We start from the raw sequence: 26032 nt of genomic DNA, 5'->3' as shown, positions 1-26032 counted from the left end.
TAAATTCTCGAAAATATCAGCGACGTAACGTGTTTCGTAATTGTGAAAAACTACAGGCCGACAAATCGCTTCGTGGTATTAACATTTGGTAATCGTGGTCGAAGAGGTTCCGTTAAATTCTGGAACGCGTGATGTAGTGAGTCTCATTGTTAGAGATTTGGGAACTTTAAACAACATTGTATCGTTATAACCTCGAAAAATACAAGACCAGAATTAAATGAACGTGATGTGAGTATAAAAGTGATTCGCGTATTCATGAAAAGTAATGATCGTTAAAATAAAAAAAAAAAAAACAGCCAACGAGGAGATTTGTTTCAATGATCATTCTGCAGAAGACTTGGGTTAATTCATTTGGAACATCAATTTTTAAACGTTACTGTATCGATTTCAGCTCCGCAAGTCTGCATTGAGGAAGAGATGTGCAAAGTAGAGAAAAATGATTTCAAAGTAGAGAACAAAACTTTGGAGGTGTTTTTGCTGTGTAGAAAATTTCTCAGATTCGAATGAATTCTAAAATTAAGCTAACGAGCTATTGAAGAAGCTTCTGTAACCATCTTTTTGTTTTATCTATGATGATTTATCTGCACGTAAAGCGGTGGCGTTTATTAGCGGTTAAAGTGTTTATTTTTTTTTCACCCGTCGTCTAAGCAATCCATTATCATTCTTTTCCCAAGCACATATTTTTGTAAGACATTTTTTTTTATTATCTATCCTCCAGGCGTTGCAAAGCTATCCCAATTCAACGCTGGCCATTCACCTTTTTACAACGACATAAATCCGGGTCTATATGTACATATATACTTGCGTGTATATACGAACGGGCTAAGAAAGCGTCTCTTACTTTGTGATATTCTCGACTTTGCCTGAACTCCATCTCGGCGAACAAAGGGAACCACGTAAAAGTAACAGGACTCGGATGTGTGATCCACGTGATGTGCTACGGAGGTATATTTCAATTAACTGAATGTTATTGTTTCCGTGAAGAAATCTCAGAATTTCCAGGTACACATTCGATGGCGTTTATTTGATTTTTGATTTTTATTTTTACTGGAAGATTTTTTTCACTCGCTTTTGCCGTTTTATTCCCATGCTTGGATTGCGGCAAATAATGGGAGACACTCCAGTACCCGAATGGCGTTGGTACACCTCATCCTTATAAAGTAACCGGTATGAGTCGATTCTGACAAACGCGGTAAATACAGATTCAATCACATTCTATAATTACTTGCCCTCTCCCAACTAAATATGAATGGATATCGATCAATATTTATATGATAAAAAAAAAAAAAACAATTTTCTTGACGTTGTTAATATTTTGTTGATATGATAAAATTTTTGCTCTATCTTCGTGAATAGTAGGTACAGCGACAACAAAACATTTTTCTGATAGGACAGTTTTATTTTTCAGTACACAAGTTTTTAGATGTTCGAATCACACATTTTTACAAATTTTTTACAGCTTAGTTATACAAATTTTCTGTGACGGTTTGGTTCAAAGTCAATTTCAATACGTGGCAAATTCTTTATAAACGTCAAGAATAAAAAAAACAAATCCGCCACGCAAGTGTTTTTAGTTGGACAGGAAACTGAGCGAAAAACTAATCTCCAGTCTCTGTTGTAATATTAAAAAATAGATTCAAAAACTTTACATTCGCCTCGCACGTCTGGGTCGCAAAATCGGATCTCATTGTTTCGCGTGAAACGATTAAACATGTCAATTCACTTGAAAATAAAACATGAAACTGTTACTAAGGTTCAGTTGATCAAGGTGACCTGAGATTCGCAAAATATATCATAGAAAAGCAATGCACAACTAATGCTACAGTATCAATAGCAACGGTCATGTCGCAACCAATTAAATTGTGGAATTCCGGTATTATTGATACAATCTTAATTGCAGATCAATTATACGTTAGAATCGTGATGAGCAGAAAAACTGTACACTTGCAGAAATGCAGATTATGTGGATTAATATTATCATTCGCATTAAGGTCTGGATATGGATTGTCGTCAGTATAATTCTCAACGATGTCACGAACTTGCTAATGTCTTTTTTTTCCAAAGAAAATTACAGAAGAAACTCCGGCTCATAGCTTAAGAATTTTGATACTTGATTAAAGATTTTCCAGAGAATTATTTCAGGCTTCGAAATTGTGTCAATCGATGTATTCGTTCGTAAAATTTGATATGATTCAACGAATATGTTATTACTACAGATTATTTTGTCAAGTAATTGCATCGCTTCTATATCACGTTCTGAATTGTTCTGCAAGCAATGATCCAAGGCCTTTTGTTTGTCCATGACAAATTTGACCGTAACTTGGGTTTTCGTTGTCAGCCGTATATGATGACGTATTTATTTGGTAATATATCTGCCCCTGTATTTTGATACAATAGGAGCTAGGCCGTTGTCTTCGTAAATTTGCTAAATTAGCATTAAAAGATGGAAAAGATAAAGAGTTATTGTAATTATTGTTTCAGCTCAATTAGCTTCTATCATTACTTCAGCTACTGAAAGTAAACTCGAATGATATTCATGCTTCACATTAAATCCAAGACAAGATTTCCGTGCGATACATTTAAAAAAATCATGGAATTTGGGATGGTTACTATTAAATAGTTCTTTCAATTCCCGGGAGGACTTGGTCAAATTTCTAGGTATATCTCTCTTCTCTAGTTATACTTTGTTGGACACTTTTTCTCATTTGAAATGATTAGCACCACATTTGCTGCATAAAAGATCCAATGTCCCTGCATAATGTTAACCAATATAACGACAATTCATTTTATTTTTTCTCCAATTTGATAGTTAATATTCTTACAGGTTTATGTTGCAAAGTGATTAATTTTTCAAAACTTACATGTGAAACAGGCTTAACGCCATCCGATTCAATGTTCATCATGTCTTCTAATGAAATTATACCTCTATAATTCCTCTTTGTAACTGTATATCTTTTTTTTTTATTTTTTGACGATATCTCTGTTGAGATTCTCTTCTCTTTTCTTGTTTCAGCAAATTGTATTTTTTAGCTGTTGTTATCTTACGTTTGTCATCCATTTTTCTTTTGCGATTTATTATTTTACTCTTTGGTTGAGCAACCATTTCAAGAATTTTCGCCTTATTTTCTTTAATTGATTAAATACTATGATTTTCATCTTTATTTATATCCTTATCCATTCATATTTAGCTCGTTCACATTGAACCATATTGATAACAGAAATTTTGATTTCTTGCAGGTATACTGTTATTTAATAATAAGTCCAAGGATTGTGTAGAATCAACCAATGCTAAATAAAACTTTTTTCAAGTTAGGCATGCCAATTAAAAATCAAACAAACTGAGAGTCTTGTTCTTCGAGATTACATTGAAAGTACCGCTACTCTCTACCGTATTGTAACCACGTTTCAGAGAGTCAAAAACAAAAAAAAGAGAAACAAAACCATGTTGCTCTTTTGGTATCCACAATCCTGCCATTATTCATATTTTAGAGCTATGCTTAATTTTTAAAAAACAAAGGAAATGAAATTTGGGCGGGTATTTGAGGAGGGATGTAATCATCTCTCACAGATTCTTATATAATTTCAGTCGAACTTCACTTACAGCTAAGTTCGTTTGATTTTTAATTATACTTCGAGTCTCGTTTTTCGAAATTACATTGGTGGATGTTCAGAGTGTCTCTTTCATCAAGTAACAACAGTTGCCTTTTTTTTTCATCAGACTTTATACGATTGACTAGTATCGTCTTGACTAGCAGTAACAATATAAGCTTATGTTAATAATGATGAAAATAAAAGTATGGTGATCGGATTTTTAAGATTATGAGAAGTAATGTAGGTACATGGTTTATTAGACATCACACAGAACAGTGGAAGCAATGGTTCCTCGGTCTGGCTCGACAGTACATTCAAAAATCTCACAAAATCTTGGTGGTTTTCTGCGTTTCAACGCGTTTATATCAACGCCGTTGACGCTCGCTGCGGATATGGCGACATTGTTACGATAGATCATCCGTCAAATTTCGCGGCAACCAGGGTAGGTTGTTTCGGGAGCGGGTGACATAATGACCTGCAAGGCATGAGGCAAAGCACTTCAACGCTAAAAACGCCGCAATTAATTCCAAGTTATTAACTTGTAGCTTTCGGCGAGCATTCCGTATAGTATCCCCCTCCCCACAGACCACGACTAGTAGCCAATTAGACGTGCGAAATCTCTAATTTTACACTTTCTCTTTTTTAGGTATAACTCTATTCATTTCAGAAGTGATTCTTCTTTTTTAAGTGTTAATTTTATTGTTAAGTCATCAGAATCTATTATGAAGCCCAGATATTTACACCCAGTATTTGGAACTGACATGCTTTTCTCTTGGTTTATGATAAAACCTTATGTATTGAGTAATTTTTTTGTCATTATCACGTTGTGTAAAAATTAAGGGGCTAGTATACAGACCAAATAGGAGGCATGTAAATTTCTACGTCTGATTCTGAATGATGAATCGCAACAGTTTTCAACTTCCCTTGTCCAAAATAACTAAAAAATAAGCGTCATTAAAATCGAGGCTGGCGATAAAAGCACTAGGTGCGATGAGACTCGTGGCAGTACTTTGGTCTTCTAATTCAAAATGCTGAGTTTCGATATATTCGTTGAAGTGCTTGAGCATATTAAAAAACCGGCTTGTACCATCTGGTTTAGGTACCAAGAAATATAACGATCTAGATGGGTCAGCAACTAGTGTACATCGCGTGATAGCGTCGCTATCTAACATTCTCTGGATTGAAATCTCAAGGTCTTTGATTTCATTTTCGGATAGAACTCTATTTGTTGGTTTTATCGTGCTTATTAGTGGCCTGCTGAGTAATACCTTATAACTAGTGATGAGCAAAAGCAAGACCAAGACCAAGACTATGGTGGTCTTAGCCTGGGTAGTGGTCTTGCGTACACAGTCTGGGTCTTGGTTTCGGTCTTGCACTTTCAGACGATTTTTGCAAGATTCTTGCAGTCTTGCTTTTTTCTACCCTACTAATGACGGCCAACGCAAAAATATATACTAGAATTGTATTATTATTATTATTACTATAGTATTATTACTATGTTAACTAATATTAGTTAGTCCTACGGTACGAGTTAGAGTAAAAAGACCCTTCCATATTCTTTACCTAGTTCAAACATTGCACAAGTGTACAGCAAAACTGCAAGAGTTCTGCAGTTCGGTCTTATTCTTGCTCGAGTCTTGCAGGGTTGGTCTTGGTCTTGATGCTCACATGCGATCTTGGACCAAGACCGCAAGACGCAGATCAATTTTGGTCATCACTACTTATAACATGTTATTCACTCAAAAACAAACCTATCTGAGGTGGTACCTTCCAAGAACGAAAAAATCGGTTCAGACATCCCGCTGTCATCATCATCATACCTCTGTATCTGTTACTGTTTCCCCCTAAATGCGATTGGCCCTTGCTGTGGTTATGGAAATTGTTTTGTGTTGCACCGTTGTATTTCAACCCTTCGGAGAAATTGGATCTGAGGTGGTCGATTTTATGGTCGTGATACAAAGTTTCCCCCTTGGGAAAAGAGCCTCTCCAGTTTGACCAGGTACCAGATCGCGACGCTCTTTGAGGAGTATTCTTGGTAGGTGCTTTTGATGCTCAGAGAGCTAGGGTTTGATTTTTCAACTCTTTTTCCATCTTGTTCATTGATTTTGCTGTTCAGGTGGTATCGCCAACGTTCTCACCGTAGAAGTGTACACGACTTGGTCTTATAACAGGAATTCCTTCGTTTCTTTTGATAAAACCGAAGTAATACAGGCTTTCCGGACTAATGAAATCTGGAAATGTAACTGTGCGAACAACTTTCCAGCGTCTACAAGGTTCTGCAGTAATTTCAACCCGTCTACGGAGTCTTTATTATTGTTAACAATCATCGTGATTGCTTCGCCTTGGATATACATCGCAGAACCTGCGTAATTTTGTTCTTGCGTGAAAAGGTTATCTCTCTTATTGTCAGATTCGTTCAAAATTACTACAATTTTGTGGCTTAATTCTGGAACTTTCAGCAACAAATTTCCCTTCCTGGGATATTTGTCCAGAACTTCTTCTTTCATTTCTTTAGAAAGACCAGAACAAAGCCATGTTGACCATAACGACACAAGATCTGTGTGTAAGGTTCATTCTCTCTTTTTTAGGATTGCAGGATCCTCATCAAGAGCTCTTCGAGTCTCTTCATCCAAAGTTTTTCCTTTGCGGCCAGAATTTTCATCTGGCGGAGATGAACTTGTATCACTCGATTGAGCAGACATATTTGTTTGCTCTGACAGCGTTGTCTGGAAATCAGGTGTTGATCTTTCGACAAGTCTCAAGACTGGCACTGCCTATATCCAGATCGTCTGCTCTGTCGGAACCTTTAATGTAGGCGGGTTGTCTGTGAAATTTTCGCCCTCCGATCCCGATTCATTTTGAGAACTATTCTCCTTGTTATGCTCAAGGATGTCTGTGAGAGAGTAAACAAAAAATCTGTTCAAAGCACTGATGGTTATTGCCTCTTTCGTGCAAAATTCATCAGTCCGTAAGCACGGTTGGGTCTCATTCTTATCGAGTACGCGGCTTCGATATTCTCCGGGACTTTAATAATGAACATTTCTAACCTGCCTTGTATAATATCATTGTCATGATTGGGGATTTTCTTTTATCCTTGTCCCTCGATGCTCCTTTTGTCTGATGGTGAAGCTTTTCTTCAAACCCGCCTATTTCACGTCGTAATTCTGGAACTGTATCTCTATCGCATAAGTGTTGATTTGATTTTTTCATCGTAAAAGGAAATAGTGGCTATATAAGGGTGGTTTTGAGTCAATCTGCCTTACCGACCGAGTACGGCCTGGACGGTTACTACTGAATTTCGACGTATTCGATCGGTAAAGCAGATTGACTCAGAACTCCCTTTATATATATACCGGAAAATTTCACCACAAAAGGGAACGATTTTGATAATATTTTATGAAAATTTTCGAATTTCAGAATAAAAACGAAAATAAAACACTCTTGCGTGTGACTCGTACTAGCACAAAAAACCTTACGAAGAATGGCGGGATGACGGATACCGAAGGGGCAACTTGGTTTTGTTTTTGTTACTCTGAAACGTGACACAATCTAGTGAACAGTAGCGGTACTACCAATGTAATCTCGAAGAACGAGACTTGTAATATAATTTTGATATTGTCGTGGAATTGATAACCAAATAACATATTATCTCTGCATTCTAATTTATGACTCGTGAATTAATCACTATATTCCTTGGTCAGAGCTCAGATGTTGCCGAATAGTATTAATTAATTGTATTAGAGTAAGCTCGATGATGCGCAATTCTGCTGATAATATACAATTTGTCTCTAATTTTAAAACGATCGTCAATAATTTCACTTGTCCAAAATAGTGGATTCGTTGAAGTAGAAATTACGACAGCTGAAGCAGCATTAGCTGTGCATTGTTTCCTTCTCCTGAGGTAAAAAAAAAATGTGTTACCCTCCTAAAACGACTCTTTTGTAGTTTCAAATAAAAACATTTTAACACCATGCTTGCAGGGATGAGAAGGTTAAGAATTCTTGCAGGGATGACACTACGCATACGCAGAGAACTCTCGTCTTAGGTTAACTTAGAGATGTACTCCAGAATGAACCTTGAAGGTATAACCTTTCAGACGTGAAATGGACAACAGTCTGTATCAAAACGCCCCAAAAAAAAAAACAATCAAATGCTCGTTCAACTCCCAGAAGTCGCGTCAATCCGAGGATGTTCGAAGCGATATAGCTGTATAAATGAACAGCAGGTGTCCAAAAATTATCTCCCACGAAACAGGCAGCAGGTGTCAAAAAATGTCCATCTACTTTTTAACATACGATGATGTACACGAATCATAGAAACACGCCTTAAATAGTTTCACGTAACATAAGAACACGTCATTTGTTCTATTCTGTTAAATTGCAATATTCATCCTTAGTTTATATGCTGTGTCAATCAGTAACTTTGATCAATATTGTTTATAAAACCATTTTAAGCCAGTAATAGTTCTGAAAATTTGCAAGTGGGATAAAATTTCGTTTGCTCACACGACAGAGACCCTATTCTCATGAACAGTGTGTAACTATCGTAAACTACAGGCGATCGATAAAACCGAGTTACTGAAACATGAGTTTCAGAAAGCCTAAATCTTCCTCGAATATATCGTTCAGTGATAAGTTTTCATTCATTGCTGAAAACAAAAAATTCTGAATCATCCCTACTCGATAGAGTCAATTGATACAAGACCTGCAGCTGTAATCTTTATTCAGCCTGTCATGAACCCTGTTTATCAGATTATATTAGATTTGTTCACCGCGTCAAAATTATTGAAACGGTGTCCTGCACAACATAAACTCCTATAATTCTAATTACAGTATTATAAATTTTTTGCGGGTTAGATAATTAATTGATTAACTCACAGACTAGTATTTACAAAAATATAATCTAGGATTAATCGGTTTGGTTGCAGAGTTACAGTTTTGGTTTACAAATTGGTTTCGAGTTACTTTCGTTGAGTTGCTTGACGTGGTAGTTTAGATAGATAGCTTAGTTGTTAACGAGACTATAAGTTTAAAGAGCGTTGGTTATTCTCGGAGCTGACGAACTTTAGTATAAGTTTCAGGATGACGGTAGTAGTGTGTACCACCGAAAAGATAGTGTTAGACTGAAGAAATGGTTTTCGGATATTTTGGTTGTTAGCGGTAGGAGGAGCAAAAAGGAATTTTTTCCAAGGGTAGGAGTTTGTTGATACACTGGGATTGGTTGAGGATAGAAAGTGGGTGAATTGTTTAGTGAGTTGGGTTGACCGAGAAAATGTGAGAGGGATGTTACCAGCAACGGTTAGTTTGTTACAATTCTTGGATTCTGGGAAGAAATAGGCAGAGGGTAGTTTTTTCGGTAACGGTTGAACATTATTAGATACAATACATAGAAAAATACCAGAAATGTGCGGTTCCACGGTGCGAAACTGTAAGGACTTTCATTATTGTGTTAGTCCTTGGGTTATAAATTCTTATAGTATTTTTATGATTGAATTAATCTTGCGAATCTACATATTTCAATTCAAACGCATACGTCGCAACAGCATTGAAAAACCGATCAAGTTATAGCAGCAATTCCTCAGACGAAAAAAGTGAAACCAATGACAAATAACAGTTATTGATTCATCGAGTTGTAGCGCATCATCGGCACCTGACGCCAGTTTAGAATGCGGTATAAGTGTATACATATATATACTCGTACATGTATAATGAGCTATTAAAAATAGCAATGGATTGTCGGTATAAAAATGCAGGTAGAGAGGAGCTGGTATAAGATATGCACTAGTGCGCGTCATCTTGTGTAATAAATCAATACACACTTGAAAGTAAACAATGTCGATGCAGGGGCGCCGACCAGGAACTTGTCGATAATCTCGTCGTCGCATTTCACACGGATGTTAACAATGGGCCGTTTAAATCGTCACCTGATGATTCAGCATAAATAGCTGAAGTTTTGTGTTGCTTTTATCGCCGTCTCATATCTGCTACTTGTTCCTCTTCGTTTTTTATTAATCTTATTATTTATGTTTGAATTAAGTGCGTCATAATTGCTGTTATATTATATTATAAGTATGTAACGCCGCGCCATACCGATGAGTTAGGTGCAATTAATGCACTCACCAGGTTGTAACGCGGTTATATTTAATTGCCTCTTCTCGTATTCAGCCTACTACACACATAATACAGCGAGAAGTAACGCGTTGATGTAACAACGCTTAGAAAAAGTCCATTAACGATGTTAAACTGATACAAGGTGGCCTGTGATTACGGCTGAAGGTCGTCGTATTCCGCGCTTCTTTTATAACTCGGATTCTTATAAGCGATACTATCATCATGGATGTACGATTTCTGCTTACGCGGTATCATGCGATCTTCGACAGGTATTACGCCATTATATTGCCATTTATCGTTTTTCGCGCCTGCTCAGCTTCTGTACACTGACAATGAGAAAAAAGTGCGGCTTTGCCATCCAGATTTCTGGTTCTTGAATCTGTAATTGAGTCTCTGGGTAGAAAAGTGTTGCCATCTAGTTTCAACTGTAGAACGTTTGTATCGCTTGACGTTCTCCGCTAACATTAAGGATGCGGTATAACTGCAGGAGCGAACCAACATACGTGAGCTCGTTTTTTTCGGAAGACTATTTTCTGCAAAGTCGACACTGAAATAGATTTCCTTCGTTTTTCAGTAATCAATTCAAGATTGCCGTTTGTTTATCAGGGTCAACATAGGAAATATTGTGATTAAATTTGGAGATATGATATTTTGTCATTGATTCGATGATAATATCGAATGGCATGTCCAAGTTGGATACCGGTTTAGTAAATTTATTTACGAATCTTACTTGGAGTATACTTAGTACTAATGGAGTATCACTATCAGTAGCAGTAGGCAAAATTGTTAATGAAATTTGGATGGTTGATTCTCATTCTAGAGATAATTTTGGGAAACCGTGTTGCGACCGAAAAGTTTGTTTCGCATTCGTTGAATCCACATAATCATTGTACTTATTATTAAATAACAGTATTCCTGCAAGTTATTAAAATGTTGGTGACCATTTGCATAAGGAAGAAAATCAGAGTACTCAATTAATAAATAGAAACAGGTCGAATAATTTTGAAATGATCGCACAATCAGAGTCTAAAAAAAACGTTTATTAGAAGGTACTACTACGAGTTCAAACATAAATTTAAGAAAAACAAGCATTTGCTGAAAGAGGAAAAAAAAAAGGAATCTCAACAGAGATATCGTCAAAAAGTGAAAGTAAGGCGTGTAATTATAAAACAGAATTATGAAGGTATAAAGTCCTCAGAAAAAATTATAAATATTGAATCTGATAGTGTTAAGCCTATTTCAGATATAAATTTTGAACAATTAATTACAACGCAAGAGAAAATTATGAGAAATTCGAATATGAACTGTCAAATTAGCAATAAAAACAAGATCAACTGCAATAATAATGGTCAATATTATGCAGGTCCAATGGATTTTTTATGCATAAATGATGTTTCAGATACAAAAGAAAAATTACATACATCACGTAATAAACCCTTTAAGAAATTTAAATATGAACTATCAAATTAAAGAGAAGCACGAGATGAATTATAATAATAGTGATCAATATTATACAGGGCCACTGGATTTTTTGTGCACCAAGTGTGGTGCTGAACATTTAAGAGTACAAAAAGTGTCTAACCTATCACTTCAAGTCTAGTGTGCTTACGGAGAAGTAAATCTAAAAATTTCATCCAATCCTTCTATTACTTCTATTAACTATTTAGTAGTGAACATCCCAAATCCCATGATTCTTTCAAACGTATTAATTATATTATAATAAATCCTTATCTTTTACGTCTTTGAATGCTGATTCCAATTCATTGCATTGCAGTCATCCATTATTTCATCCCTGCGGAATGAGAAGTTAACATCCTAATTTACATCGTGTTGATAGAAAGATAACTGCTAAACGCGTAGCAGATGTGCATACATAAAGTACAGATTAACTGTTCGTGAAAACGAATTTAACATATTTTTATCAGATTGCTGATGATTTCAACAGTGGAAAGTAGATAATTATGTAAAAGTGAAAGAAGATCGATCAAGATTCCGTTTTGAATAATCAAAAAACGTTGCAATCAGCAAACTAGATCAAAAAAAGAAAAAAATACCAAGCGTCTCAGTGACCTTGATTATAATTCGAATATTTTGCATTTCTGTATTTTTAGAGGTTTTCGTAATTAACGAATATATCAATCTTAAATTTGATAAATGCTCAATGCACGATTATACCATAATAAAGGTAGTAAAGAGTATTGGAGTTTGGACTACTGACCTGTTTTAGTAAAAATTAATCCCCTACGAACACAGCTAATCACGTCTGTTATTGGAGCGAATTTTGACTCGGTGTGATACGCAAATTTTCAAATAACAGTTACACCGAGAATTATTATAACAGCGACATGTGTATATTGGACCGAGGGAAATACTTCAGCATCGTATATACACATACTACCTGTCCATATGTGTAACCTATCTGCAGCATACACAAATATCGGCAAATTACTCTGATGGAATTTAAAGTGCAAAACAAGGTTCAGTCGTTTAGTATAGGTACGTATATTCTCCGAGTAACAGTACGGTACACGTTACTATGCCTAGGTGTATGAATATCGGGGTAATATAACCGTTTCTCTGATATGAAATTCTGTGCGCGACGTAATCCATAATCCACTATAATTATCACCCGTAATACCGATAGGCTCGAATTTATGGTGTTCATTATACAAATTTAGCGGATAAAATAAAATATGTAAATATCGTATCGGTACAGTTACATTCGTATCTGAGTCATAATTCACCATCCAGTTAATATTTCCGTAAATTTTGAGAATTCTTCGTTCGCAAGGTGCTCCCTAACGGTTGATAAACTTTTGTAAAAAATGTTCTGCGTGACTTGCGTATATTTATTGCAAGTTGCTATACTCTATGAATTTTGAAAAAGTTGCGGCTTATTTTTCAGTATCATATTTACCCGATTATGAACGTGTGAAGTTGATTCATTCAATTATTTTTGATAAGAACAGATTTTCGTATCCATAGATAGCTGCATGATTACACGCGGGTACACAGATCAAATTTTTTCTCACGATAAGCCGTGCCAAAGGCAGCTGGCGAAGACACTACGAGCGTTGTAATAGGATAATGTTTATACTACAAAATTGTGAATTTGCATAATTTAGTTTTTTTTTATTTTTTTTATTTACAACTCATCATCGCCGTGAAGTGCCGCTTAATTCACAACTAATTTATCGTCAATAAGTGTCTGCGGTTTCGCATGGGTGTCTCGCAGGTGTTGTCCGCAAGACCGTGGGCCGTCTTCCTGGGTACGGCTGTATGTATATAAATGTGCATGGTTCATGATCGTACACACTTGCTTTTGTTGGCCATTGCGTCTGCCTGTGTAACGATCCTTACTAGAATCTTCCGGCGGATTGTTGTATCTACAAGTCACGTTCTCCGTGGCTAGACAAAAAGCGTAATTACGTCATCCCCGGTCGAAGAATTGAGACCCGTAAGATCCGGTCGTTTTGACTCCAGAACTTGGGACTTGATTTACGACTGTTATGTGCCTGCACCTCACTCTTGAAACTTGGATGATGAATCACGGATTGTTGGGATTTGCAGACGCGGATAGGAATCGTCAAGGCCTTATTCGCAAGCTGAAGTGAAAACGATCCCAGTCGTATTTCGAACCGCTTTCGACAAACAGGGAAACTGACACCGCAGAGGGTAAAATCTAGATAGAGAACAAACGTGTGTAAGTGTCATATCACGGTGAGTTATGTCATATTCTCATGAGAAAACCGCCAGACGGAAAAGAGGATTACGTCTAACGGTAAGAAACCTCTGTACGTATATTATGATGTTGGTGATTCTGAGACGGCTGAGTTTTTAGACAAGTCGATTACGTTGGCAATGGAAAATCATCCCGCAGCGCCACCGCTGGCCGGACGTGAAACGGGCTCCATCTTCGTAAACGTAACATAACCCAACAATACAAAACTCAAATGGGTTGCTGCGAGTTGACTCTTCATTGTCAACGTAACTGAGTTCTCCAAAGTATTAGTTGTCTCATTATCGTTGATCACATGTGTACAGAGATTTATTTTACCATTAAACGTATTCCTTTTTTAACCCTTTCATACATACATTTTTCCTTACATGCGAGTTAATGGAAATTTTACATGCGTTGGCTCTTGAGATCGCTGACTACGAATCTCGACTCGAAATTCAAAAATTCGAAATGGCGGATCCAATATGGCGGAGGTAAATTCAAAAGATTATTTGATTTTGATAAAATTTTATATCGCATGATTTTTAGGGTCATTGGTTACGAATCTGAACTCAAAATTCGAAAATTCAAAATGACGGATCCAATTTGGCGCGACAAACAAAAACAGCCCGGAGAAAACTTTGAAAAAATTCTGTAAATGCTTTTGATGTGTAATATGTTTGTGGTAAAAATTGACATTCGAATTTTCATAGTAGATTCGCAGAAAATGCTTTTTGTTTGTGGAAAAGTACGAAACTTGACCATTTCTTTATATGGGATATTTTTGCAATAAATAATTACATAAATTTTATATATTTTTCACACTTGTAAGTATTTCAGGAATCATGTGGAACCAGAAAACTCGGCAGTTATTGCCAAACAGTAGTTAAGTAAAAAAAAGTTCCAAAAATAAGGTGGGATGCCAAACGTTCCAAAATGAATTAAAAAGTTAAAAGTGGTGCTTTTCTTAATCTAGGCGCTCTCGGGTTATCTCTTTCATCGCTGTTAGTTACATCAGCGTTAGGAACTTCAACGTTAGGAATCAAGTGGAGTTTGTATTACTAGATAGTAGATATACACCCCTCGTGCAGTTACTCCTCATAATGTTTTTACGTCATACATGCTACGAGTCAGTTCGTCAGTTCTATCCTCGTGTACCTATATTAATGAAGTAATGTCAGCGACTAATGCAAAAAACGTCTCAAAGGAACAGACTTAGAAAGTGGTCCAGATCATGGTCCCAATCTTGGGCGAGAGACCTTGAGAAATTACATCAAGAACCAAAAAAAAAAAAAAACTTTTACGGAGATTCACCGGGGATACCATCGGTCACCGTTACAACGGCCGCCGTATTTCGAGTTAGGAGAGAAGTCTAGTCGCGGAGAACTCTCGTAGAGGAGACCCGTCTTACAAAACAAATCTTCGAGATAGTTATCGTAACTATATGTCAGGTTGACAACATACCGGACGTCAGGCTCGCACGAGGTGTGAAATAAAACATTTGCACATGGCGGAAGGCTTGCAAAAATCGTGGCCTGGTCGTGCAATTCAGCTGGGATTTGACTATTGTCTGTTTACGGAAGAACCAACTTGCCATAAAAATTTAATGGATAAGAATTAAGAGGTTTATTAAAAATAAATGGATTGAAACACAGTAACAAAAATTAATTCACAATAATATGGTTCAGAAGAAAAGTAACACGTAGTTGTTTAAAAATGTATTAATTGATAGAAGACAAGGCTGGTAATCGCCAATATGAATTCGTTTTATTCGCACACTATTTAAGAAGATTTAAAATAAATTTTCAAAGTGTGTCTTTGAGATAAAGTACTGTTGCACAAAAAGGTTTTTCAGAATTGTACTGATCAGAGGTTTTCAGAAATCCAGTTGCACGAGAAGGTATTTTGGAACTGCTCTGGCAGAAGGATCTCTTTTAAGTACAGTGATTCTAATTGAGCAATGTTCCCGTTAGAGTTCGTTTTGTGATTTGAAGAATCTATCGAACTCTCCGATTGGTTCTTCCCAATTTCAAGGATACTGGACTAACAAGGAAATTGCATAGGTATAAAAAATATTTCGGGCCTTCTTATTCGCCCTTTTTAGTAATGCATACAAAAATGTTTGGAAAAACCAAAAATATGAGGCTTGGAACTGGTCAAGATGACGTCAAAGGCCTTATATATATGTATTAACAGAATGGGCGGAATTCAATTCCTCTATCCCAAATAAGATATAGTGAGATATGTATGGGGATGGTGCTAGGAAAGAAGGATATTCGTGTTTGTTTTGCATATTGCTTTGAAAGAAAATACTGAGGTTGATAGGGGGCCAGGCATAAAAAATTTAGACACCGAATAGGAAAAGCGTCCTCAGTTATACTCAAGTCATTCGAGCCACCTTTGGTGGATCCATTCGCGTCAAGATATCACGTGACATGCAGCAATTGCTGTCCCTCACACGGAAATCGAGAGAAATCCGCTTTAGATGCATCTACTTTAAATAATGATCAAGCAAATATACCTGCAATGAATTTTTCACATAATTATATGCGGAGTTTCTTTTAAGAGATCATAGTGCCACTGCAAATTTATTACTGCTACCCGATCATAGATATCTCTCGGTTTTGAAGGGGGGGAGGGGGAGGGGGAGGCGTGCAGAGATTATGACCTCATGTGTAAAAAGCGAAATTCACAAATCAAAATTTTCGGAAGGTAAGAATGAATACTGCGCGTGATTATTTCTTTCTGGTAACAAGGGGAGTCTAGGTTTGAACGTTCGGTGGAGGGGGGGGGGGGGGGGGGGAAGGGTCTTTAAATCTGATAGAAGATAGCAAAAGCGGGGGGAGGAGATCAAAAAACCTCAAAATTTAATGACGTAATTTATGGACGCTTCTTTTTCAGCAGTGCAATTTGAAGCCTAGAGTGCATCATAAGCTACACGCCTCATGCTTCGTATTTTCATACACAAGTCCGGTAGCTGGTGCTACAAGCGCCACCTTTACTTATGAGGCTGGAGATCGTAGCGACATCGTGCGTAGACTAGCAGTACTACATAATTATACGTGTATCTCGAATGAAACTCTACGTATAATGACGATCAAACGTCACAGCAGGTGAGTTCGTTTGACCGTTCAATCACAAGAATCTCTAATCTTTTGAAAAACAAATGCCCATCGTATGTAGTAAAAATATTGCAAGGACTTTTCGATTTTGGTAGAAATGGAAAAAATGGAAGTTACGATTCTCTGTACGTCATTTTATTCGACAGTCTGCTTAAGTCAGATTACGAAATGAAGTAATCGACTATTGAACGTTATGGATAAAATGGTAAAGGCGAACTAGTTTTAATTTGCGTGAGGATCGCAGTAATTTGTATGAATTATTATCATTGCACCGAGGGAAATCTCTAGTTGCTCTGACTGCACAGTCCTTAACTGATTTTAATTGTTATCGATAACGGAAAATATAGTTCTGGGTATAAAATGAAAATGACTTTTGTAGCCATCGCCAGAAAATGTAGTACATGTTACTATTTTTTTTTTTTTTTGTAATGATCTCTCGTACCATATATTCTTGTAAATATTTAAATAATTTGATATTGGTGCAACAATGAATTGATGTTGAAGTCTTATTGACATGGAAAGAGTGGTTAATTTGGCTGACCTTGATGAACCAGCCTAAAAACTTTCCGATCAGATGCATTTCGAACCCCAAAAATATCTAGAAATTGTATTTTTTATTATATTGATTTTGTTAAATAAATAAATCAAAAGCTACTCGACTGATGATATATAAAATTTGGTCAGTGCCGAGCTACAATAATCTACGTCGACTAAAATCTAATGCCGTTAATTTATTCTCAAGAATATTTTTATTTCTTTTTCGATGCTGTTAAACGAGTAACTGAAAACTACGTAACCAGTCATATCCAAAATCTACTGAGATTTAAGTTAAGAGGGTGTCCTAGGCAAGAAATGACATAAATTCTACGAATGTTGCGATCTCGTAGAATTCGTACCATTTCTTTATTTCTGCCTCAAATGAAAATGTGTTCAAAGTGTTTTTGTTGAAAATTGTGTAAATAATGGGGCTGTTAAGCTCTTTCTTTCGGTTGAGATACATGGACTTTGATATTTAGACATATATACGTCAACGTCGAAATCAACCAGGGCACCCCTGAAGAACACCGTCAACTGAGACCAAAATCATTCAAATCAATTCATTAACTTTTGAGATTTGGCGGGAGAAAAATTAATCACACCCACAAAAGCGCTTCCATCCGAAAATAGTCGAAGTTAATTCTCTAGACTTTGAAATGTCGAGATCCAGTGAAAACGCAACTTTTCAAATTCGTAGTGATCTTAATGAATTCCGATTTCAATTTTTAAATAAAAAAGGGCTGGCCTGAAAGTTAAAAATATAGTAAATTAAACAGATTTATTGCTGTAATAAATAAAGAATATAGTTTTAACATATATATTAGGGTGGTCCTCATTTAGAATGTTGACGAATTTATTCCGGATCACCCCACCAAATCAACTATAAATAATTGAAAACCAATTCACAATTTTTTTCAGATTTTTATATCGACTGTAACCCGTGCCTGTAAGAGGAAGGATTTCCCAATTTAAAATACACGTGTTTCGAACACGTTGTTAGTATATAGTATTTTACTGTAAGAGTAATAATGTTCGAAAAAATACACGAATGTGAGGTTCTAGTGAGCATGAGTGATACTATCTGAGAAAAAATTCACATCATCATACCAGGTAATATAGACAATTGCGTTTCTTGTAAATAAAAAGAAAAAGTCAAATTTCTAGGGTGTGCAATTCGTCGAGATTGGTTGGTATGATGATGTGAATTTTTTCTCAGATAGAGCACTAATACTCACTAAATCTCCGCAATTACAGATTGATTCGAACATCGTCACTCTTACAATAAATTATATGCTGAGAATGTATCTGAAACAGGTGTATTTTAAATGGTGATATCCATCCATTTACAGGCACGGGTTAGAATTGATATAAAAATCTGAAAAAATTAGGAAATTGTTTTTGAATTATTTATAGTTGATTTGTGGGGTGGTCTGAAGAAAAATCATCAGCACCCTAAGTAAGGATCACCCTAATGTATATATAGTTATAGAATAATTACTTTATTCCTATTTTTTTTTTTGTAATTTTGTACTTCCAGCAATATTAAAGCTACTATTGCAACATTACCCACTTCACCAGAATTTTCTAGTAATTATTACAAGGTGAAATTTCTTCTGAGCGTGAATACGTTCTAATGCGATTACATGCGGTATTCACATATGTCTAGTCGTGCGAGCTTTTTCGCAGGTAGGTACGTAGTATGCATCCCTCGTCGCAGTACACGCCGATTATTTGAGCCTAACTGAATGCCGCAATGATTCAAACCATTGTTGTATGCATATTCGTTAGTCTGACAGCGCGAGCCCATGCATCGCCCATTGTTGGCACTTGGCACACACGACACTCGCACAATACCTTCCCCGGCTGAATGAGATTTCTCCCACATTTTCCCCATTTATTCCTCTATTTTCGCCGCTTGCGTGATTCATCCGATTAACGCACCCCGCGTGTACCTGTAGCGTGTACATTCACGGGGCAAAAAAAAAACATTGCCATCTACTTGGGAAGGAGAAGAAACGAGGTATGCAAATATTTATAAAAAATGGTCAGAACGTTCGCGGAATACGGAATAAATAACTTTCCGGGTAATCGCTGGAGGCTGCACGTAAGCTTTGGTATGAAATACATTTCAACTTTCTCGATTACACGGTTCAAGGTGTAACATGTGTAATATGTATACATAAGCGCATGATGATCCGACGACGAGCAGCCTTGTCCCATTAATGTGGGCACATCGCGCAGTCTGCGTTTAACAGAAATGAAAATTTGTATCTCATTTATCGCCGACTTACTCAAAACTCTCCGATGTGCATCCGCCTGTCGCATGTATGCAAATACACGTCTAATCGTGAGGTACATAACACCTTGGAATACATGCACACTCGAGTAACCTCTGTAACAAGCACATAGCCACGAGTGTACAACCAAGAATGTAGTAATTATATATACATTGTCGGCGATAAATGGACAGTCATTATTTTACGCTCTCCTCTCGGACTCTTTGCTCGTGCAATTATAGTACTCACTCATCGAATTATGCTGGCAATGCCAGCTAATCCTGTCTTCCTATCCATTTTCACCTATTGTTAAATACAAACAGCGATTTGTTCGATACGTTTCTCAAAGAATATCCATCAAATGAATATGACACTTTTCAAAATCAGGTACGTGAGTAAGTTACGATAACGTTCAGTATCAACGATCTATTTTCGTACAATATTTTCATTCAGATAAAGATCTATGATTCAAAATAATTCAAACATAACTAATAAACTTGTTAGAAACTTGTTGCCAGCGGTGACTAATCTCACTGATTCAATTTTCAATTTTCTTGCATTGAAATTATCTGAAATACCCCCAATGAATGTGTTCTACGTGTTTGTAAAACTATGCCTTGTTGCTCTCATGCCGTATGGTCAAATATACCGCACGATCGTTAAACCATTGCGATTCACAGTGTTTGATTCTATAGTATCAGAGAAACTCCAAGAAATTGGCATTAATGTCTAGCAGTAAAAGAAAAGCAATGAAGATCTGCTGAAGATAAAGCTGTGTAAATAAGATTATACAGGATAATACATGATAATAATCATAAAAATTATAAAAATTCCCTCGTACATTTTCTGAAGCAATTGGCGCTAGTTAATATTCTCCTGAAAGTTGTAAAAAAGAATTCTAGAAATGGCGTATCATGTATGAAATAACGCATAACTTGTTTGCTTGAAATTCACGAGTCAAGTCAAGCAGAATCAGAGAATTCCTGGAACATATTCAGGGTGAAGCATCTGGCTGAAATGGTATGTAATTTGGGTAATTTATCGAAAGTTGCACGGGATGGCCAAGGAGAGGCTCACGAGTCGGACAATCAGCTGGGCGCAAGAATCGACAGAAAAGAGCCGGTTTTTGTGCTGTTCCAGCCCGTGCCTCATGCCTCTGTACCATCAAGATTAAAAGATTGGTCAAACCGATACGTGGGCATTATTTCGAGATCCGATTATTATTAAACGTGATTACATTGTACTCGTGTAACAGTACACCTGACTCATCATCCCCCGAGGTTAAGAACAAGGCACACACTCCGGGCACTACGCCTTTTTAATTCTACTTCACGTCAGCCCTCTCGTCCTTAACTGTACAAGATTTGGTTCTCCATTTTATTCTTTCTCCAGCTTATTTTTTTCACGTTTCATTTACCGCTGCGGACGTGAAGGCTTTGTGTAAACTTCTTTTGTGATACGGAGCATACACAGTCACCCCGGCGAGTGTTGTGATATCATCCATGTTCTTTTACTTGTGAGTAGGCAAAAAGAATTTTCCATTATTTATCCATACCATGCACCAAACTTTTCGAGCTCTAGGAAAGAATCACATGAGACGGTTTACCATGCACGACAAATTCCGACTTGTACTTGCTATCGCGTTACTCGAAAAGGAGAAGAACTTTGTGTGACAAAAATAAATTCTAAGTGAATAACTGACCTGCCAGACATGTTCGTTGCGTGTAAAATACAGAAATGAGATAACCGATCCGCTGTAAACCGCACTAAATATCTTGAGGTATTGATTAGGAGAATAACAAATTGATCTCCGTCGATGCGGTCATGTATATAAACACATCTATCAAACACAGATGAAATCCTGCGTACGGAGAGTCGAAAGGCATGTCTTGGAACTTGGTCGACAAGAAGATGACGAGGGGAGTCCATTAAATGGAAGTTACTGGACTAAAACGTAACTCGTGTTTCAAAGAGCGGGCAGCAGAGCCATTGATCCACCGTCGACACATTTCCAAAAGACTTGTTAATTATCATTTGCGCTTGTTGGCGGAGGTTCCCTCTCCACGCCATGTATCTCGGATCTACTCGACAGGACTTTAATCTCAAAGAATTTACATTTCATTCTGTGCATGTGTACTTTTGATACTCCTCCCACGATTCGTGCACGGTAGATATGCGGCACATACGAGGCTAATTAGCTTTTTTTCTTGTTTGAATTCTTTCCATCTATCGTTTGCATGGAAGGAAATGATACGACTACGTATCATTAACTCGGTATACGATAAGAAGTGAATAAAATTTCAACTTCCACTCTGAACTATCTCCTATAGAGTGCGAATGGCTAATGTATTTACACGCTTACAGTCCGTTCATAAAATCCAAGACCAAGCCTGTCAAATTTATTTCTTGTCAATCAACCAAACTGAAGTACTGTTAGAGACTAAAAAAAGAAGAAATAACGTTTGATTCAATAGAGTACATTGCAACTTACAGTTAAATGACTAATTCAGTACTATACGGTTGGTGTCTAGGCGATTCCACGGCTATCGCTTTTCGGACCACACATCGCGTTGAATTTCGATACAAAAATATGTATCCTGATAAAGGTAACGAGATTTATCTAAATTACACCGGCATCCGGCCACAGCCTTTATATTTCACACGGAGGCTTCTTCTTTGTTCAGAATGAATCGGTAAAAAAATACCATTAGTAACAATACGTTCGCAAAAATCTTGGCTAACGTTCACGTTGTGGTGACCAATCTTTCGTGAACTCATATTCCGTTATCGATCAAAAATGTAGACTGTGCCGATTGAAGATAAATAAAAGTTAAACTTCCGACAAAGATAGTTCACTGTAGTATTACAACTCGTTACGTTTCGTGAAATCTACACCCACGTACGCCTTATTTTGTCTTGCACAATTTTAATAATCATGTATGTACAATACGGCCATCATAGTCAAGAAACTTAAGACCCAAATGTGCATGGACCAAATTATGTGCGTGCATTACTGGATTCTGCTAATTCATTTTGAATTTTTGTTTGTTAATCAGGGTGTCCAATTGATTGGTCGTCAAATGCTAGCTATTGAAATTCACCGGCCTTTTGAGGTTATGTTGTATTAAGTGTTAAAGAAGAAAAGATTGACAGGTTTGCATTCAAGTCATCATAGCCTGGAAACGCTTTCACGTATTGGCATTGCACGCCAAGGCTCAACTAGACAAAGTTGGTCAGCCTGTCAAAACAGATGACAAACTTGGCATATGTGCAATTGGGTGCTTAGTTCCCTTAGTCAGTGGTCACAGTCTATACATATGTATACCTATATCAGAATCCTGGGTGCCAGATATAATTGCTGGTGTCGTTGCTAAAGAGTAAATTGTTACCAAGAACACGAAGGTTCCCAAAAACTTAAATGCGTAGATATACAGATTTCTGAACTTCATCAAACTTTTTCTTAACCAAAGTGATAAGCTCACGTGTCGCAAACTTACCAACTTTTTGCTATAAAACATGACCACATGAAATGGTCTCTTCCCCATAAAACGCACCGTGTAACCTACCGAATATAGAAAAGTGAAATCGCCTTGATCGTGAAAGAAGATAATTGGGACGGTGAGATCAAAGCTCACCAGCGATTCGGCATTGTTGCTCATATTTCATCGACTGGCATATGACGCTATGATTGTATAAGCATATAATTGTGTTTTGATGATCTCATGACAGCGTCGGGATCTGTAGATAGCTTCAACGTCGAGGCTGGTTGTAGAGTTTTATACGCGGCAGGATATCTTCACGCGGGTTGTCATGAATCGAGAAGATTTTTATTGACGTAGTTGGATTTATAACAGGTGGTACGGCGTGTTTATCTCTTCGAGAGATCTCATATGATGTCATCCCCAACTGTGACCATATTACTACCCATGCGTATCGTCCTTGTGAAATTCCTCGTTTATTTTAATCCAAAAACAATGCTCCGAAGATCATACATGACACCTGAAAATTGAAAATTTATCTCATTACTTACTAAATGTAATAATTAAAAATCTAATGATTCACGTGTGAAATTTTTTGTTTACGGATGGTCAATTGACTTCCATTTCACGGTACGCGTATGTTTCGTGCAAAGGTGTACCTCAATTTGAAAACTACTTGCCACCATTTCCTTTTGCTTGCCATTGAACAATGAAGCCCGCGGTTAATTCTGAACAAATTAAAGTACGTTCCTTACAGTAATTCATAGATTGAGATCTCGAGAGTAGACTGAATTTATATTTTGCGCAAGATACTTCGTCGGTTTCTGAAATTTGAAGTAGGTTATGTGCTTAACAAGATATTAAGAACAACGTGAGGAGAGCTGGCATAATCGTATTGCTATGCGGAATTAGTTTTTTTTTTTCAAACTCAAGGTCACGATGTAGCGCCTGATGCGGAGGACCTGGAGTGATGGATAGAGTGAAATATAGAACACAAAAAAGAAACGTATGACTTTAATAATCCCATAATGTAGTTCAGACAACGACAAAAGTACTTTTATTATACTGAAAAAAAAACTTCAAGGCTGGTTTCGTTTTTACTTTCCGGATGTTTCGCGACTTCAAGAAGACAAAATTAGTTTGCGGATTGTAAAGAATGAAACAAAGTTTCTTAAGTTGATGGGCATACCACTGAAATTTGTAAACCTGCCAGAGCATGACAAGAAAATTTACGCTTTCAGCAAGAGGTTTGATACGGTTTTGAAAACGGAGGTCAGATAGATTTACGCACCAGCTTTTTTCGCTGCCTATTTCGTTCAAGAACATTAATAATAAAATGTTATCGATCGAATTCTCGATTTTAAGGTAACTTGGATCACGCAAATTCGAATTTAACACCCCGTGCAGAATTTCACACGTGAACGGAGTATTTTTCATACTGCCCACGAAAGTGCGCAGTTCAAAAAAGAGATTACATTTCTTGAAAATGAACATGCACAAATCTGCCGCAGTTTTGTTAATCGAAAAAAATAGAGTGTTGAACTAAGATGCGCCTCACGAGTGGGATACGTGCCACAAGATAGCATGGTGATGTTTTTTCGAAGCGCTGTGGAACGGCAATGATAATAAATAATTCACAGCACGAAGCGCGTAATTAGTAGTGAGCTGCTAAAACTACACCTATACTTAATTCACGTAGCATACACCTGCGCACGATGAAAGGAGTGAATTTAACTTGGAGAAGATTCTAGCGTGTCACCGTGTCGATGGGGGGTTCAAGGTCTGTTATAAGGTCAAGATTGCCTTCCGTATAATTTTCGTGCGTTTTAACTTTCAACCGTCTCGTCACTGTCTTGATCTCCCGTAGTCGTGCTCACATAGGTATTATGGGGAACACGTGAAGCACTTGTGCACTTGATGAGCCCATGGGATAACGGTTCGGTCAAAACCGTACAGGACGAACAGACCGTTTTAATGACGAACGTTGAATAGTTGATGGTCGTTCATGAAGAAAACCTCGGTGAATTCCTGGCACGCGAGTGGCTCTAGTAACTTAACATTTTGAGCAATGCAGGTTACAGCTCTTGGCGATCTTTGATGGGATACCAGTGATTACCAGTCCGGCAGAAAAAGAATCGGGTCATTTGGAAGCTTGAGTTATTATATACTTCGTACGCCATGGTAAAGAGGATCACGAGAAGCCTTACAGAATAATATCTACATAGACGTGATAAGACTCCTCGTAAATATCATTTTTTACATTATCATCATAGAGAATTCTTCTGATTCTTTTTCGTATTTTATATTGCCACATACTCATTGAGAGTTTCGATGTCAATAAATCTTGCGTAGATTTCATTCAAATTTATTTCTTCATTTGATTATCTTATACCGGCGATTATAACCTCTGAAAGGCACATGCCGATAAATCACCTTATTCATATGTAGTAGTTTCCTAACAACTTCAAAACCCCGGTGAATGAAGAACTTGGGAGTATTATATCCTTAGTCACTGTTTTGGCTGTAATTCTCAAATAAATCTTGGCACAGGAAAACAATCGTATAAGTGTTAGTTAGTAACGCAACTAACTAACGTTAAATATTTTTCAGTACGCAGTCACAAGAATGAATGCTGACCAGATTAAATCTTCATTGTCATAACTTAGGTCAATGCTCTATTACTATTTTTTCCAAGTTGTAACAAACCTTAATTTTACCAGAGCATCGACGTATGGATTTAAAGAATTGATAACAGATTTACGTTTAATAAGATCAATGGAGATGATCTTGTTATGAATAATGTTCGTTTACTTTTAATCGTTTTAGGATTTGTAATTAATGAAATTAATTAATTAAATAATGTTTAAATTTTGTCTACTCACTTCAAGTTTCTGATTGTTATTATTCACTTTGATTCTTTTATCGTTGCTATTCACCTAGAATCTTTGGTTATTACTGCATTTAAGTTCTTCATTGAAATCGAATGAGTAAAATATAAATTGAAGGTCATAAATATTATGACCATTGGTGTGTAATTTTCAGAAAGGGGCAGTAATCTGTTTAGACTAGTTGACATTTGTTAATTTGGAAAAATGTGTTGTGCTAATGAATGAAAATTGTAACCTTTACTCAATGGTGAGATACGCTGTATGTAGCTGTATTAGGGTCTAAAACCCTTAGTATTCAATTGTTATTTTTC

The 26032-nt window shown here is 36.8% G+C and overlaps 1 long non-coding RNA gene across 1 annotated transcript; it reads left to right on the top strand.

Annotated features, from left to right (window-relative positions):
* Positions 1–6377: 6377 nt before the first annotated feature.
* On the top strand, positions 6378–18493 carry LOC124294521. Its single transcript, XR_006904406.1, has 3 exons — positions 6378–6387; positions 16389–16392; positions 18299–18493. It is a non-coding gene; the product is annotated as an uncharacterized LOC124294521 (long non-coding RNA).
* The last annotated feature ends 7539 nt before the right edge of the window (positions 18494–26032 follow it).

This window comes from Neodiprion lecontei, chromosome 5 (genome assembly GCF_021901455.1).
Source record: "Neodiprion lecontei isolate iyNeoLeco1 chromosome 5, iyNeoLeco1.1, whole genome shotgun sequence".
Lineage (NCBI taxonomy): Eukaryota > Metazoa > Arthropoda > Insecta > Hymenoptera > Diprionidae > Neodiprion > Neodiprion lecontei.
This window is presented reverse-complemented; position numbering and strand designations above follow the sequence as displayed.